We start from the raw sequence: 14,314 nt of genomic DNA on the forward strand, positions 1-14,314 counted from the left end.
ATGGTGCCAGTATCACACTGTCTTGATGACTGTGGCTTTGTACTATTGCCTGAAGTCTGGAAGAGTTTTGCCTCCTGATGATTTTTGTTCCTTAGAATTGCTTTGGAATTCTGGGTGTTTTCTGTTTCCATATAAATTTTTGGATTGTTTGTTCTAGTTCTGTGTAAAATGTCATGGGTAATTTGATATGGATTGCATTGAATCTGTAGAATGCTTTTATGGCCATTTTTACAATATTAATTGTTCCAATCTAGGAACATTACATTTTTTTAATTTCCTTGATGAATACTTCATAGTTCTCAGCATATTAGTCTTTTGCCTCCTTGGTCAGGTGTATACTCAGGTATGTGATTTTTTGCAGTGCAATTTTAAAATGTGTTGTATTTTTGTATTCCTTTTCTAAAGTTTCATTGTTAGTATACAGAAATGTGACTGATTTCTGAATGTTAATCTTATACCCTTCTATTTTGTTGAATTTGTTGATCATTTTGAATAGTTTTTGGGTTGAGTTTTGGGGTTTTCTATATATAGTATCATGTCATCTGCATACAGTGACAAGATTAGCTCTTCTCTTCCTATCTGGATACCTTTTTTTTTTTTTTTTTTTTTTTTTTTTTTTTTTTTGTCTTATTGCTGTGGCTAGGACTTCCAATACTATGTTGAATAGCAGTGGTGAGAGTGGGCATCCCTGTCTTCTTCCAGATTTTGGTGGGAAGGCTTTCAGCTTTTCTCCATTGACTATTATATTCGCTGGGGGTTTGTCATAAATGGCTTTGATAATGTTAAGGAATATTCCCTCTGTACTCACTTGGTAAGAGTTTATATTATGAAGAGATTTTGGACTTGGTCAAATGTTTTTTGTGTATCTATTGATATGATCATATGGTTTTTGACTTTTCTTTTGTTAATGTGGTTTATGACATTGATTGATGTGTATATGTTGATCCATCCTTGTGAACTTGGGATGAATTCCACCTGGTCATGTTGTACCATCTTTTTGATATATTGTTGGATTTGGTTAGCTTAAATTTTGTTGAGAATTTTTGTGTCTATATTCTTCAAAGATATTGGCTGAGGGTTTTCTTTTTTGTTGGTATCTTTGTCTGGTTTTAGAATTAGGTTGATGGTGGCATCATAGAATATCTTTGGGAGTGTTCCTTCATTTTCAACCTTTTGAAAAAGTTTAAGGAGGATGGACATCAGTTCCTCTTTGTATGTTTGGTAGAATTCGCCTGTGAAGCCGTCTGGTCCTGGACTTTTCTTTGTAGGGAGTGTTTGTACGACACACTCAATTTCATTTCTAGTGATCCGTCTGTTCAGTTGATCTCTTTCTTCTTGATTCAGTTTTGGCAGGCTGTAAGACTCTAGAAAGTTGTCCATTTCTTCTAGATTGTCAAATTTGTTGGCATATAGTTGTTCATAGTATTCTTTTATGGCTTTTTGTATTTCTGCAGTATCCATTGTGATTTCTCCTTTTTCATATCTTATATTGCTTATTTAGATTCTTTATCTCCTCTTCTTGGTGAGTCTAGCCAGAGGTTTGTCAATTTTACCTTTTCAAAGAACCAGCTCTTGGTTTGATTGATTTTTTTCTACTGTTTTATGAATCTCTATTTTATTGATTTCCTCTTTGATCTTTATGATCTCATTCCTCCTGCTGTCTTTAGGTGTTTTTTGTTGTTGTTCTTTTTATTCTAATTCATTTAGGTGTTGGGTTAAGTTGTCAATTTGAGATATTTCTTCTATTGTGAGGAAGGCCTGTATTGCTATGAACTTCCCTCTGAGCACTGCTTTAGCAGCATCCCATAGATTCTGAGTGGTTGTGTCTTCATTATCATTTGTCTAGAGGTATTTTTTAATTTCCTTCATGATTTCCTCATTGACCCATTGTTTTTTTAGTAGCATGTTGTATAGTCTTCATGTAGTAGGTTTTTTTATCATTTCTTTTCCTGTGGTTGATTTCTAGTTTCATGCCATCATGGTCAGAGAAGACACTTGAAATAATTTCTATACTCTTAAATTTGATTTTTTGTTTGTTTGCTTTTTGCTTTGCTTTTTAAGGCTGCACCCGCAGTATATAGAGGTTCCCAGGCTAGGGGTCAAATTGGAGCTATAGCTGCCTGCCTATACCACAGGAACATCAATGACAGAACCAAGCCATGTTTGTAACCTATACCACAGCTCATGGAAAGGCCAGATCCTTAATCTCCTGAGCAAGGCTAGGGATCAAACCCGCAACCTCATGGTTCCTAGTCCAGTTCATTAACCACTGAGCCATGATGGGAAATCCAACTTTGTTGAGGTTAGCTTTGTGCCCCAATATGTGATCGATTCTTGAGAATGTTCCATGCCCACTTGAAAAGTGTATTCTGATTTTTTTGATGTAATGTCCTGAAAATATCAATTAAGTCTAACTTTTCTATTGTTTCTTTGCTTCATGTAGGCTCTGTTGCTTTAGTGATTTTCTGTCTAGAGGATCTGTCCATCGATGTGAGTGGGGTGTTAAAGTCTCCTACTATGATTGTATTCCCATCAATTTCTCCTTTTATGTCTGTTAGTATTTGTTGTATGTATCTGGGTGCTCCTACATTTGGGGCATATATGTTGACGATTGTTTAATATCCTCTTCTTGAATGGATCCTTTAACCATTAAATAGTGTCTTTCTTTTTCTTTATGGCCTTTGTTTTAAAGTATATTTTGATTGATATGAGTATTGCAAATCCTGCTTTCCCGTCTTGTCAATTGGCATGATATATCTTTTCCATCCCCTCACTTTCAATCTATATGTGTACTTTGCCCTAAGGTGAGTTTCTTGTAGACAGCAGATTGAAGGTTTTTGCTTTTTAATCCAATCAGCCACTCTGTTTTTTGATTCGAGCATTCAGTCCATTGACATTTAAGGTGATGATTGATAGACGTTTATTTATTGCCATTTTGAACCTCATCTTCCAGTTGACCTTTTTCCTTTTCCCCTTTTTCCCTTTCTTTTTTTGATTGGATGGACTCCATTTCTTTTATGCTTAAGTACTTTTCTTTTCATTTTTTGTGAATGTAATTTTTGGTTTTAATTTGTGCTTGTCCTGTTTTTTAAGTATGGTAACCCCTTCCTATAAGTGTGTGCTTTAGCCTCATAGTCATGTAGGCTTAAACACTTCATTACAAGAATAAAATTGAAAAAAAGGATCTATTTATTTCCTTACTTTGCTTGCCCACATTGTATGATTTTGATGTCTTTTTTTTTTAACATCTTCATGATTAGATCTGTACGCTTGCTTATTTAAGTGACTGCTCTCTAATTGTGGTTTCCGCCATCTGAATTCTTCCTGTGGTTTTTTTTTTTTTTAATTTAGAGAAGCCCTTTCAGTATTTCTTTTAAAACGGGTTTTGGACTGCTGTACTCTTTTAGCTTTTGTTTGTTGGAGAAATTTCTTATTTCCCCTTCTATTTTAAATGATGTTCTTGCTGGATAGAGTATTCTAGGTTGCAGATTTATTCCTTTCAGCACTTTAAATATCTCTTGCCATTCCCTCCTGGCCTGTAGAGTTTCTGTAGAGGAATCAACTCATAGCCTTATGGGGGTTCCCTTATAAGTGACACTTTGCTTTTCTCTTGCTGCCTTTATAATCCTCTCTTTATCATTTACTTTTGCCAATTTTATTATTATATGTCTAGGTGTGGGTCTGTTTGGGTTCAACTTGTTTGGGGCCCTCTGTGCTTCCTGTATCTTGAAATCAGTTTCCTTTAGATTTAGAAACTTTTCAGCCATAATTTCATCAGGTATATTTTCAATCCCCTTTTCTTTTGCTTCTCCTTCTGGAATTCCTATTATGTGTAGATTGGCCCACTTTATATTATCCCATAGATCTCTTATATTGCTTTCATGTTTTTTTCATTTGGTTTTCTGTCTGCTGTCCTGTTTGGGTGTCATTCCTCTGCATTATTCATTCTGGTCTTTACTGCCCTTAGCTCAGTTTGTATCTCTGAAGATGAATTTTCTAATTTTTCTTGGCTCCTCCTTACGTTTTCTAGTTCCTTTCTGAGGGAGTCTGTGTTACTGTTCATATCTTCTCTTAATCCCTTCAGTATTTTCACTATCTCCCTTTTGAACTCAATGTGTGTCAGACTGCAGAGGTCTGTTTCATTGTTAACTGCTTTAAGTGAATTCTCCCATTACATTAACTGGGAATTGTTTCTTTGCTTCTTCATCTTGCTTGTGTTTTTATTTTTCTGTGAATTTGGGGATGCCAAACTGTAGTTTGGCCCAGTCCTAGGTGCACTGCAGTGGTGGGTGCTTCCCTATGGCATGCAGGGCTGGCCAGGTAGTGCTGCAAGTGTGGGGAAATTCCCAAGGGTGGGTGGGGCTGGCTGGTGTGCACCGCAGTGGCAGTGGACTTCCTTCAGCTGGACAGTCTGGTTGGGGTGCTCCGTGGCAACAGGGCACTTCCCAACAGTGGATGGGGCTGGCCAGGTCACTCTGCAGCAGTGGGGTGCTTCCTGAGGGTGGGTGAGGCTTGCTGGTGTGCACTGCAGTGGTGGTGCACTTCCTGCAGCTGGGTGGGGTGCACTGGGGCACTCCGTTTCAGCAGGATGCTTCCCAATTGCAGGAAGTGCCGGTCAGGTCACTCCATGGCAGAGGGGCACTTCCTGGGGGTGGGGGTGGGCTAGCCTGGTCACTCTGCATCAGCGAGGCCTTCTCAAGGGTGGCTGAGACTGGCAGGTGCACACTGCAGTGGAGGTGCACTACCTGCAGCCAGGCAGGGCTTGCCGGGGTGCACTGGGACATCAGGGCACTTCCCAAGAGTGGCCGGGGCTGGCCTTGTTGCTCTGTGGCAGCAGGGCACTTGAGGGTGAGCAGGGCTGGCCGGTGCACACTGCAGTGGCGGTGCACTTCCCAATGCTGGGAGGAGCTTGCCAGGGTGCACTGGGACAGTAAGGCACTTCCTGTGGGCAGGTAGGCCTGGCCAGGGAATGCCACAGTGGTGGTTGGCTTCCAGGCGGGGGGGCAGTCTGCTGTGGATGGCAGGTGGCTTATGGCCAGGCACACACATGGTGGAGGGGAGGGGATGTGCTGGGAACGCTCTGCTCTCTGCTAGCTGGCAGGCAAGCATGCATGCTTGGGCACAAGTAGTATTCTATGGCAGCCTGTCCCTCCTCTCCCCTCCCCAACAATGGCATCTTATCTCTCCTGCAGGTCCAGACCTTCTCCCAGGTTCCCGTTGTTGTTGTGGCTTTCCACTCCCCAGCCCTTAGCATGTTGCTCCCTCTGCCCACAGCACACTGATTCCTATTCCCTTAGGCTGTTTCCACACAACCAACCCCAGAGCCCACTCCCAAGGACTGACCTCTGGAGCCTAGGTCTCCACACCCAGGCCCCACCCAAGCATCTCAGTCTTTGGTGTCTGTGCCAGTGGTTCAGATGATCTGTGGGGCTCTCACTCTGCTTTTCAGTTCTCAGACCTGCTGCTGTGCTCTTCTTGGCGTCTTGGAGATCCCTCCAACTTGGCTGATCTTTCCATCAATTAGGTGGCTTCCTGGGGTGTAAGTTCCCTTTCTTCGTCACAGCTCCCTCTTGGGAGTGCAGTCCCATCCTGATTCCCCTTCTCTCTCTGTCCTTTTTTCTGTTGTTTTACCCAGTTGTGTCAAGAGATTCTTGCCATTTTTGGAGATTTAAGTTCTTCTGTCAGCATTCAGTTGATGTTCTGTGCAAGTTGTTTTACATGAAGATGTATTTTTTTGTTGTGTTTGTGGGAGAAGGCAAGAACATCCCCTACTCTTCCACCATCTTGCCTCAGATCTCAAAATAACAGCATTTTTAGCAACATGGATGGACTTAGAAATTATCATGCTAAGTGAAGTCAGTCAGACAATGAGACACCAGCATCAAATGCTATCACTTACTTGTAGAATCTGGAAAAAGGACACAATGAACTTCTTTACAGAACAGATACTGACTCACAGACTTTGAAAAACTTATGGTTTCCAAAGAAGAGAGATTGGGGGGTGGGGGGATTCTGGGGGTTTGGGATGGAAATGCTATATCATTGCACTACTATAAATTTAATAAATTCATCAAGTAATACAAAAAAACAAATAAAAGAACTGTCAGCCCACACACACACAAAAAAGATATCCCATGCTCCTGGGTTGTAAAAATTAATATTGTAAAAATGGCCATACTACCCAAAGCAATCTACAGATTCAATGCAATCCCTATCAAATTACCCATGACATTTTTCACAGAACGAGATAAAAAAAATTCCAAAAATTTATATGGAAATAGAAAAGACTCAGAATTGCCAAAGCAATCCTGAGGAACAAAAACCAAGCAGTAGGCATAACTCTCGCAGACTTCAGGCAATATTACAAACCCAGAGTAACCAAGACAGTGTGGTATTGGTACCAAAACAGACATCCAAACCAATGGAAGAGAATAGAGAACACAGAATAAACCCAGACATCTGTGGTCAATTAATCTTTGACAAAGGAGGCAAGAACATAAAATGGGAAAAAGACAGTCTTTTCAGCAAGTATTGCTGGGAAACCTGGATGGCTGCATGCAAATCAATGAAACAAGAACACACCCTCACAGCAAGCACAAAAATAAACTCAAAGTGGCGGAAAGACAGAAATACAAGACAACATAACTTTTAGATGCACAGAGAAACCAAAAGATTCATGTGACTTGCTTTATTGTGATATTCAATTTATTGCTGTGTTCTGGAATTGAACTCACAGTATCTCCGAGGCATGCCTGTAAATAACATAAAAGACAGGCTTTCACTGACCAGTGATAATAATGTACCATGAGTGAGGAGCTCATGGTATGTATAGGTAAACTCAATCCTCTATACCTGAAGTTACAAAACACAAACAAAAAGCCACCTTTCCATTTCAGAAATAAGGGAATTAATATTAGATACTTAAAAAGTATTCTATTGTGTTGGCCTCTTTAACTCATCCACACTCATGGGTGAATTCACGTTTGTAACATATGTACCTCCACATCATTAGGTGTCATGATTTTCATTTACAAAGTGAAAAAAGGAGAAATGCCGGAGATCACATCAAAACATGAAAGTTTCTGTGGTGTAATGGTTATCATGTTTGCACTTTTAAACATAAAATCCCTAGCCCAATGCTCTTTTCATTTCACATATTCTCACAGGAGGCATTAGCTAATTAGCACAATGTGACAAATTATTACACAGGAAAATTGCATAGGGCTAAAAGGGATGACACAGAAATGGTATCACCTCTTTCCCTAGAGGCAATTTATGAACAGGAGACAATTTTTTTTTCTTATAACTCTGTGTTTTAGTAAGAAGAATGTCATAAACATCAAAGATAGACTCCTATTACATATCCTTCTAAAATATAAATAACACCTTTCTGTTTATAAGAAAAGCATGACAACCTCAACAGAAAAAGTAGAAAAAGAATAGGAACAGATAACTCACACAAGGGGAAATACAAATGTGAAGAGTTCAATTTCACTAGTAATGACAGAAATGCTAATTTAAAATGATATAGACCCACTATTTTGTATATATGCAAAGTACCCTATGCTGGCAAGATTGTGGTAAAACTAGTATCCTTATACATTGCTGATTGCAATGGTATATAACACTTTTAGAAAGCAATATGGAAATGTTATCAAGACTATATAAATAAGATTCAATATACCTTTGATCCAATATTCTCACTTTTAGAAAGATTCCATGGACCTTTTAGTCAGTCTCTGACAACTTAACATCTTGCAATAACTGTAGTACATCATCAAATCCAGGAAAATGACATTGGTACAATCCACCAACCATATTTAGATTATACCAGTTATGCATGTAGTTATACATGTATACTGTGTACATGTTTTACAATTATATACTGTGTGTACATAACTGTAAGCAATTTTATCACATGTGTATCTTTGTATAACTACCACCACAATCAAGATACATACATACATAAGACTCCCTAATGCTATTCCATTATAGTGTCACCCACCCTTCTCTACCTACCTATCCCTAACTCTTGTCAACCATTAATCTAATATGTTCTCAATCTCTACACTTTTATTTTCAAAGAATATTACATAAATAGAGTTATTCAGGGTATAATGTTTTCAAATTGGCCTTATTCACCCAGCATAATTTGTTCTAGATTCATCCAAATTTCACATGTACAAATACTTTGTCTCTTTTTATTAAAGAGTAGTATCTCAATTGTATGGATGCACCAAAATTTGTTTAACCACTCATTAACTGAATGACTTGTGTGTAGTTTCCAGTATGGGGCCATTACAAATAAAGAACATTCATGGACAAATTTCTGAATGAAAATAAGTTTTCATTACTCTGGGGTAAATGGCCAAGTGTTCAATGGCTTAATATCTTTTACAACAAATTAAAGTGCATGCACATACAGATAACTAAAGGATGTAAATAAATGATACACTTATTTATTTTATTTGCCAAAGAAAACCTATAAATGACCAACAAGCATATGAAAAGATCAATATCACTAATCATAAGAGAAATTCAAATCAAAATCAAGAGATATCACCTTACCCCCATTAGGATGACAACTATAAAAAGTACGGAAAACAACAAGTGTTGGTGAAGATATAGACAAGTTTGAACCCTTGTACACTGTCAGTGGGAATATAAAATACTGTAACCATCATGAAAATTACTATAGAAGTACCTCAAAAATTCAAAATAGAATTATCTTATGATCCAGCAATTCCACCTCTGGATTTATGTCCAAACTAATTCAAAGCAGTATCCTGAAGAAATATTTATACATTCATATTCACTGCAGCATTATTCACAATAGCCAAGAGGTAGAAGTAGCCCAAATATCCATAGACAGATGAATGAATAAAGAAAATGTACAAACAATGGAATATTATATACAGTCTTTAAAAATCCTGCCCATGCTACAACATGGATGACATTATGGTATACGAAATAACACAGTCATAAAGGGACAAATATTGTATCACTCCACTCATATGAAATACCCAAATTAGTCAAAATTATAGAAACAGAAAGAAGAAAGGTGGTTGCCAAGGGCTGGGGGGAAGTGGGATGAGAAATTAGTGTTTCTGCTAATAAGTACAGAGTCTCAGTGTTGCAAGATGAAAAAGTTCTAGAGATTTGTTGAATAATATAGTAAATATAGTTAACACCATGGAATTATACACTTAAAAATGGTTAAGCTGTTAAATGTAATGTTCTGGGTTTTTTTCCCCCACAAAAATTAAAAAAGAACTTTTTAACAATTCCAAGAAAATTAGTCTTATTTTCCTGTACAGCCTAGGAAGGCATTTATTCCCACTGTAGAGTCATCTATGCTAGAGGTACAGATACAGAAGGTGGCTAAGGAGTGACTGGAGAAAGAGAAGGAAGGGAAAAACAGCAAGAATTTTCCAATTAGAGAAGGGACGTGGGGAGTGGAAGGACAAGGCCAGAGAAGGAGTAAAGAGTTAAACAAAAAGTTATACTCAGAAGGCCCAATATAATATAAAGAATTATTAGAACTTAGGAGATATTTTATGGCCAAAACCCCAAGTGGAAAAGGAAGGTGCTTTGGTCTGAATGCTTGTCCCCACCACACACACTCCCAAATTCATGTTAAAATCCTAATGCCCAAAGTGATAGTATTAGAGGTGGAGCCTTTGAGAGGTGATTAGGTCATGAAGGCAGAGCTCTCATAATTAGGATTAGTGAAATTAGTGCCCTTATAAAAGAGGTTCCAGAGAGATTCCTTGCTTGCTTTTGCCATGTGAGAACACAGTGAGAAGTTGTCAGTAGTTTGCAACTCAGAAGTGGGACTTTACCAGAACCCAACCATACTAGCACCCTAATCTTAGACTGCTAAGTTCTAGAACCATGAGAAATAAATTTCCATTGTTTATAAGCCACCAATCTGTGGTAGGTTGTTATAACAGCTCAAGTGGACCAAAGAGAGAGAGAGAATCCACAAAGAATCCACAGTGATCTCCAGGTACAGAACAAGCATAAGGGTAGGAATCATGTAGGGGGTAAAACTGTTTATGAGAGAAGTTACAAAGTAATGCTGCAAGAGAAACACGAGTGCATAACATTTCCTTTCCTGATGAGGAAGCTGTAGGTAGGCATTTTCTTATCTGAATGTAAGGGACTATGTAAAAATGATGAGAATAGTCTGGTAAAAGCTGATGGTGGGAAAGTAAATGGGTTACAACCACTATGGAAAACAGTATGGAGGTACTTCATAAAACTAAAAATAGAACTACCATATGACCCAGCAATCCCACTCCTGGGCATATATCTGGACAAAACTTTCATTGAAAAAGATACTTGCACCCCTATGTTCACTGCAGCACTATTCACAATAGACAAGACATGGAAACAACTTAGATGTCCATCAACAGATGAAAGGATTAAGAAGATTAAGTATTTTAAGTAATAAAATACTACTCATCCATAAAAAAGAATGAAATAATGCCAGGTTTGCAGCAACATGTTTGCAACTAGAGATCCTCATACTAAGTGAAGTAAATCAGAAAGAGAAAGACAAATACCACAGGATATTGCTTACATGTGGACTAAAATATGGCACAAGTGAACCTAGCTACAAACAGAAACAGACTCACAGACATACAGAATAGATGTGTGGTTACCAAGGGAGAGTGGGGAGGAAGTGGGATGGACAGAGAGTTTGGAGTTGGTAGATGAAAACTATTACATTTAGAATGGATAAGCAATGAGGTCCTACTCTACAGCACAGGGAACTATATCAGCTCTCTTGAGATAAAACATGATAGAAGAGAGAATGAGAAAAAGAATGTATATAATATATATATTACTCTACAGCACAGGGAACTATATCAGCTCTCTTGGGATAAAACATGATAGAAGAGAGAATGAGAAAAAGAATGTATATTATATATATACATAATAATATATATATATATTATTCGGTCACTTTGCTGTACAGCAAAAATTGACTCAACACACAAATCAAATATACTTTAATAAATTAAAAAATATTTTTTAAAAAGCATGTGACTGCTTCAGATAATTGAAAATTAAAAGGATGGAGTTCCCATAGTGGTTCAGTGGTAATAAACCCAGCTAGTATCCATGAGGATGTGGGTTTGATCCCTGACCTCATTCAGGGGGTTAAGGATCCAGCTTTGCTGTGAGCTATGATGTAGGTCACAGATGTGGCTTCGATCCTGGGTTTCTGTGGCTGTGGTGTAGGCCAGCAGCGGCAGCTCCAGTTCAATCCCTAGCCTGGGAACTCCCGAAAAAGCAAAAAAAAAAAAAAAAAAAAAAAAAAAGTTAAAAGGAAAGTAAGCTTGCTATTGCTTAGAGGAACTGTATTGTGATTAATAGAAGACATCAGTGCCAGTTGGAATTGGGGCTCACTCTCTCATACACAGGAAAAGAAGTCACACACTTCAGGAAAAGAATGGCAAGGGGTAAGGAGTAAAAACATAAAATATAAAGCATCTTTAGCACCATCCTGCCTGTCCCAGGACAGGAAGCCTTGAATAGAAGGAGATGCCCAACAAGGGGAAAAATTGGCCACTCAAAAGGAGTTCATACTAAGGCCCAGGGCACTATCTATCAAAAGGCTACAATGTCCATGTATGAAGGTTACTATGTGCCCCAGGAGAGAAGGAAACTATTAATATGGACTCCCTATAGGGCTCTACACTGTGGGGAACCTGTGTCTATCATCAGGTAGGATCTTTTAGGAGACATGTAACTATTCAGATACACCCCTTTTTCTACTCATGGGTATCAGAGACCCCTCTGGTTCTAAGACAGTGTGGTAAGAGGGTTTCTCTGTCCAGAGTGCTTTTTCCCCACAGAAACCTGTATCCCATAGTGTGTGTATGTGTGTTGAAGAGAGAAAGCAAAAGAGAGAGAGATAGGGAAGAGACTTAAGAGACATGAGGGGAGGGGTAAGGGGAGAGAAAGGAAAGAGGGAAAAAGAAAGGGAAGGAGAGAGGAAGAAGAAAAGGGGAAAAGGTGAAAGAAAGATGGAGAGAGAAAGAAAAGGGGAGAAAAGAAGATGACCACCACTAGGTAATATACAGACAATAATTCCCAGTAAGGTCATCAAACTGCTTTGTTAGTTTTTCACATCTGGACTGTAGGCAGAACATGCTGACATTTATAAGATCTTTGCTCTTAAAGAAGCTATAGACCATGAACCATGTTGTTGTTTTTCCATCTCCCTTCCAGGAAGGGTGGAAGGGAAGAAATCAGGTGCACTTCAGAGGTCTCTGATTCCATTTACTATCCTTAATTACCATAATTATTCCTAATAACTTTGAAACACTGCAAAAATAAATAAATAAAAGACAGGACATCTTGGCTCCAGGAGGACCAACAGTGTGACAATCTAAACAGCCCATGTCCCACATAAGTCCTGCCCCACGTGAAATCACCTTTGATAGCAGAGTATTCATAATGACAACCATTGTTGCACCTTGCTCATATTAAAAAAGCTTTCTTCTACTTTCACAGCAAGCATCTCTGATTTATGTTTCTTCTTTAAAGTAATAACTGAGAAAAATATGTAACAGGGCAGGAAGCCAGAAAGAAAAAGGTGGAAGGCAAATGAAGTCTTTTGTATCAAGATGTACAAGGCCATTTGAAACAAGTGTTAAAAATGCAACCCAGACTAGTCTTGAATTTATACCTCATCATATCCTATTTTTCAGCACCGCTCCAATTAAAGAAAATTTGAGACTCAGAAAGGAATGCGGCATTTCACTACCCACACACCTATCATTATTAATTGCTGGAAGCACTTAAAAGAGTTAGAATGAAACTTCCAGATGAACACCAGCATTTTTCTAAGCATGTTCTATAACCCCTAGTTCCACAGGATGCTAAGAGGTGCATACAGACACACATACACATAGAGTTCTGTGGTCAGATTAGGGAAATTCTGCGTAATAAGTTGGTTTCTTTATTGGAAGGTTTCTCAGAGACGTTAGTAGGTGAAAATTCACTATCAATCTCCACAATGTTTGTGGTATCAACATATTTTACCTTAGATTCTTTTTTTTCTTTTTTTGAACAACTTGTGGGACTAGTGGTCATTGGGAAAAAGTTTAGGAAATGCGGGTATATTCCAATCTGTTCATTTTATTGAAGCAGTACTGTGCAGGGATTAAGAGCACAGGCTTTTGAGTTACAGACTGCTTCATTTTCTGACTCTCAGTAAGTTGCTTAAGATTTTAGGGTCTTGATTTCTTTATCTTTGAAATGAGAATAATGATAGTATTGCTTTGAGAGTTAAATTGGTAAGTAAATAGACAATATTTATGTAGAGCACTTAGACTAGTGCCTGGCACACAGTAATTGCTCAATAAAGGTTAGGTATTATTATTTTATCCACAAGGAAAATGAAACCTAAGGTCACAAAGCATGTCAGTTTCAGCCCAGGTCTCCTGACTACATGTCCAGCATGGATTTCTCAAATAATGATTTAAAGATTATCAAAAAATCTTTCTAAAGCATTTAAATGTTGTACCACAAAACCACAAATTTCAAAAAGACAAAATCCTAAAACAAATCCCAGTGGTTTCTAGGAGTAAGAGCTTAGTTGGGGTTTCCCAAGTAAAAAGTGAGGTCAAAGGAAGAGGTTCTGGTGGTGAGGAAACAATTTCAATTCCTATAAAATAGTGGCTACAATGTCAAACCACTGCCACCTGCACTTCTCTTTGCTCGGTAGTAGTACCACAAGTCTTTCTGGATACTCAGGAAAATAATCCTCTTTGAGACAGGCTGATCTTTGATACTTCCCAGGACTCATATATATACTAAATCTTCTACCACTGTTTGAATGATAGAAAGAGAAGGGAATATACAGTCATGGAACCCTTAATATCTGTCAGGCCCTTATCATACCTTATCTTAATCTTCATCATAGTCTCAAGAGGTAGATATCATCCCTACTTTAAAAATGAGAAAACAGACTCAGATATTTTCACTGATCCACCCAAGAATTCAGAGATAAATAATACATGTGGAATTCAAACTTGGCTCTGTTCATGCTTTTTCCCACCACACTGCACTACTTCCTATACTGAGAGGATGAAAGTGAAGTGAATTGGATTTAAACTTTTGAGAATTGGAAGGGGAGTACAATTTTCACTTGTAGAAGTCACATTTCTCTGATAATAAAAAACTCTTTGCCCAGTTTCATCTTGATTTATTCTGACCTTGACTCTTGCCTAAATGAATTTGAGGTGGTTTATAATAAAAGACAATCTACGGCTAGGTCATTATAACAGAAAATCAA

The 14,314-nt window shown here is 38.2% G+C and overlaps 1 protein-coding gene across 50 annotated transcripts in view; it reads right to left on the reverse strand.

Annotated features, from left to right (window-relative positions):
- Nucleotides 1–14,314, reverse strand: part of MTMR8 (myotubularin related protein 8) — a 143,341-nt gene that overhangs the window by 116,150 nt on the left and 12,877 nt on the right. The window lies entirely within an intron of this gene.

Source organism: Sus scrofa, chromosome X (assembly GCF_054392235.1).
Source record: "Sus scrofa isolate SSC_HxYL_T2T_F1_AM1 chromosome X, Sscrofa_HxYL_maternal_Yorkshire_Landrace_v2.0, whole genome shotgun sequence".
NCBI classification, from domain to species: Eukaryota; Metazoa; Chordata; class Mammalia; order Artiodactyla; family Suidae; genus Sus; species Sus scrofa.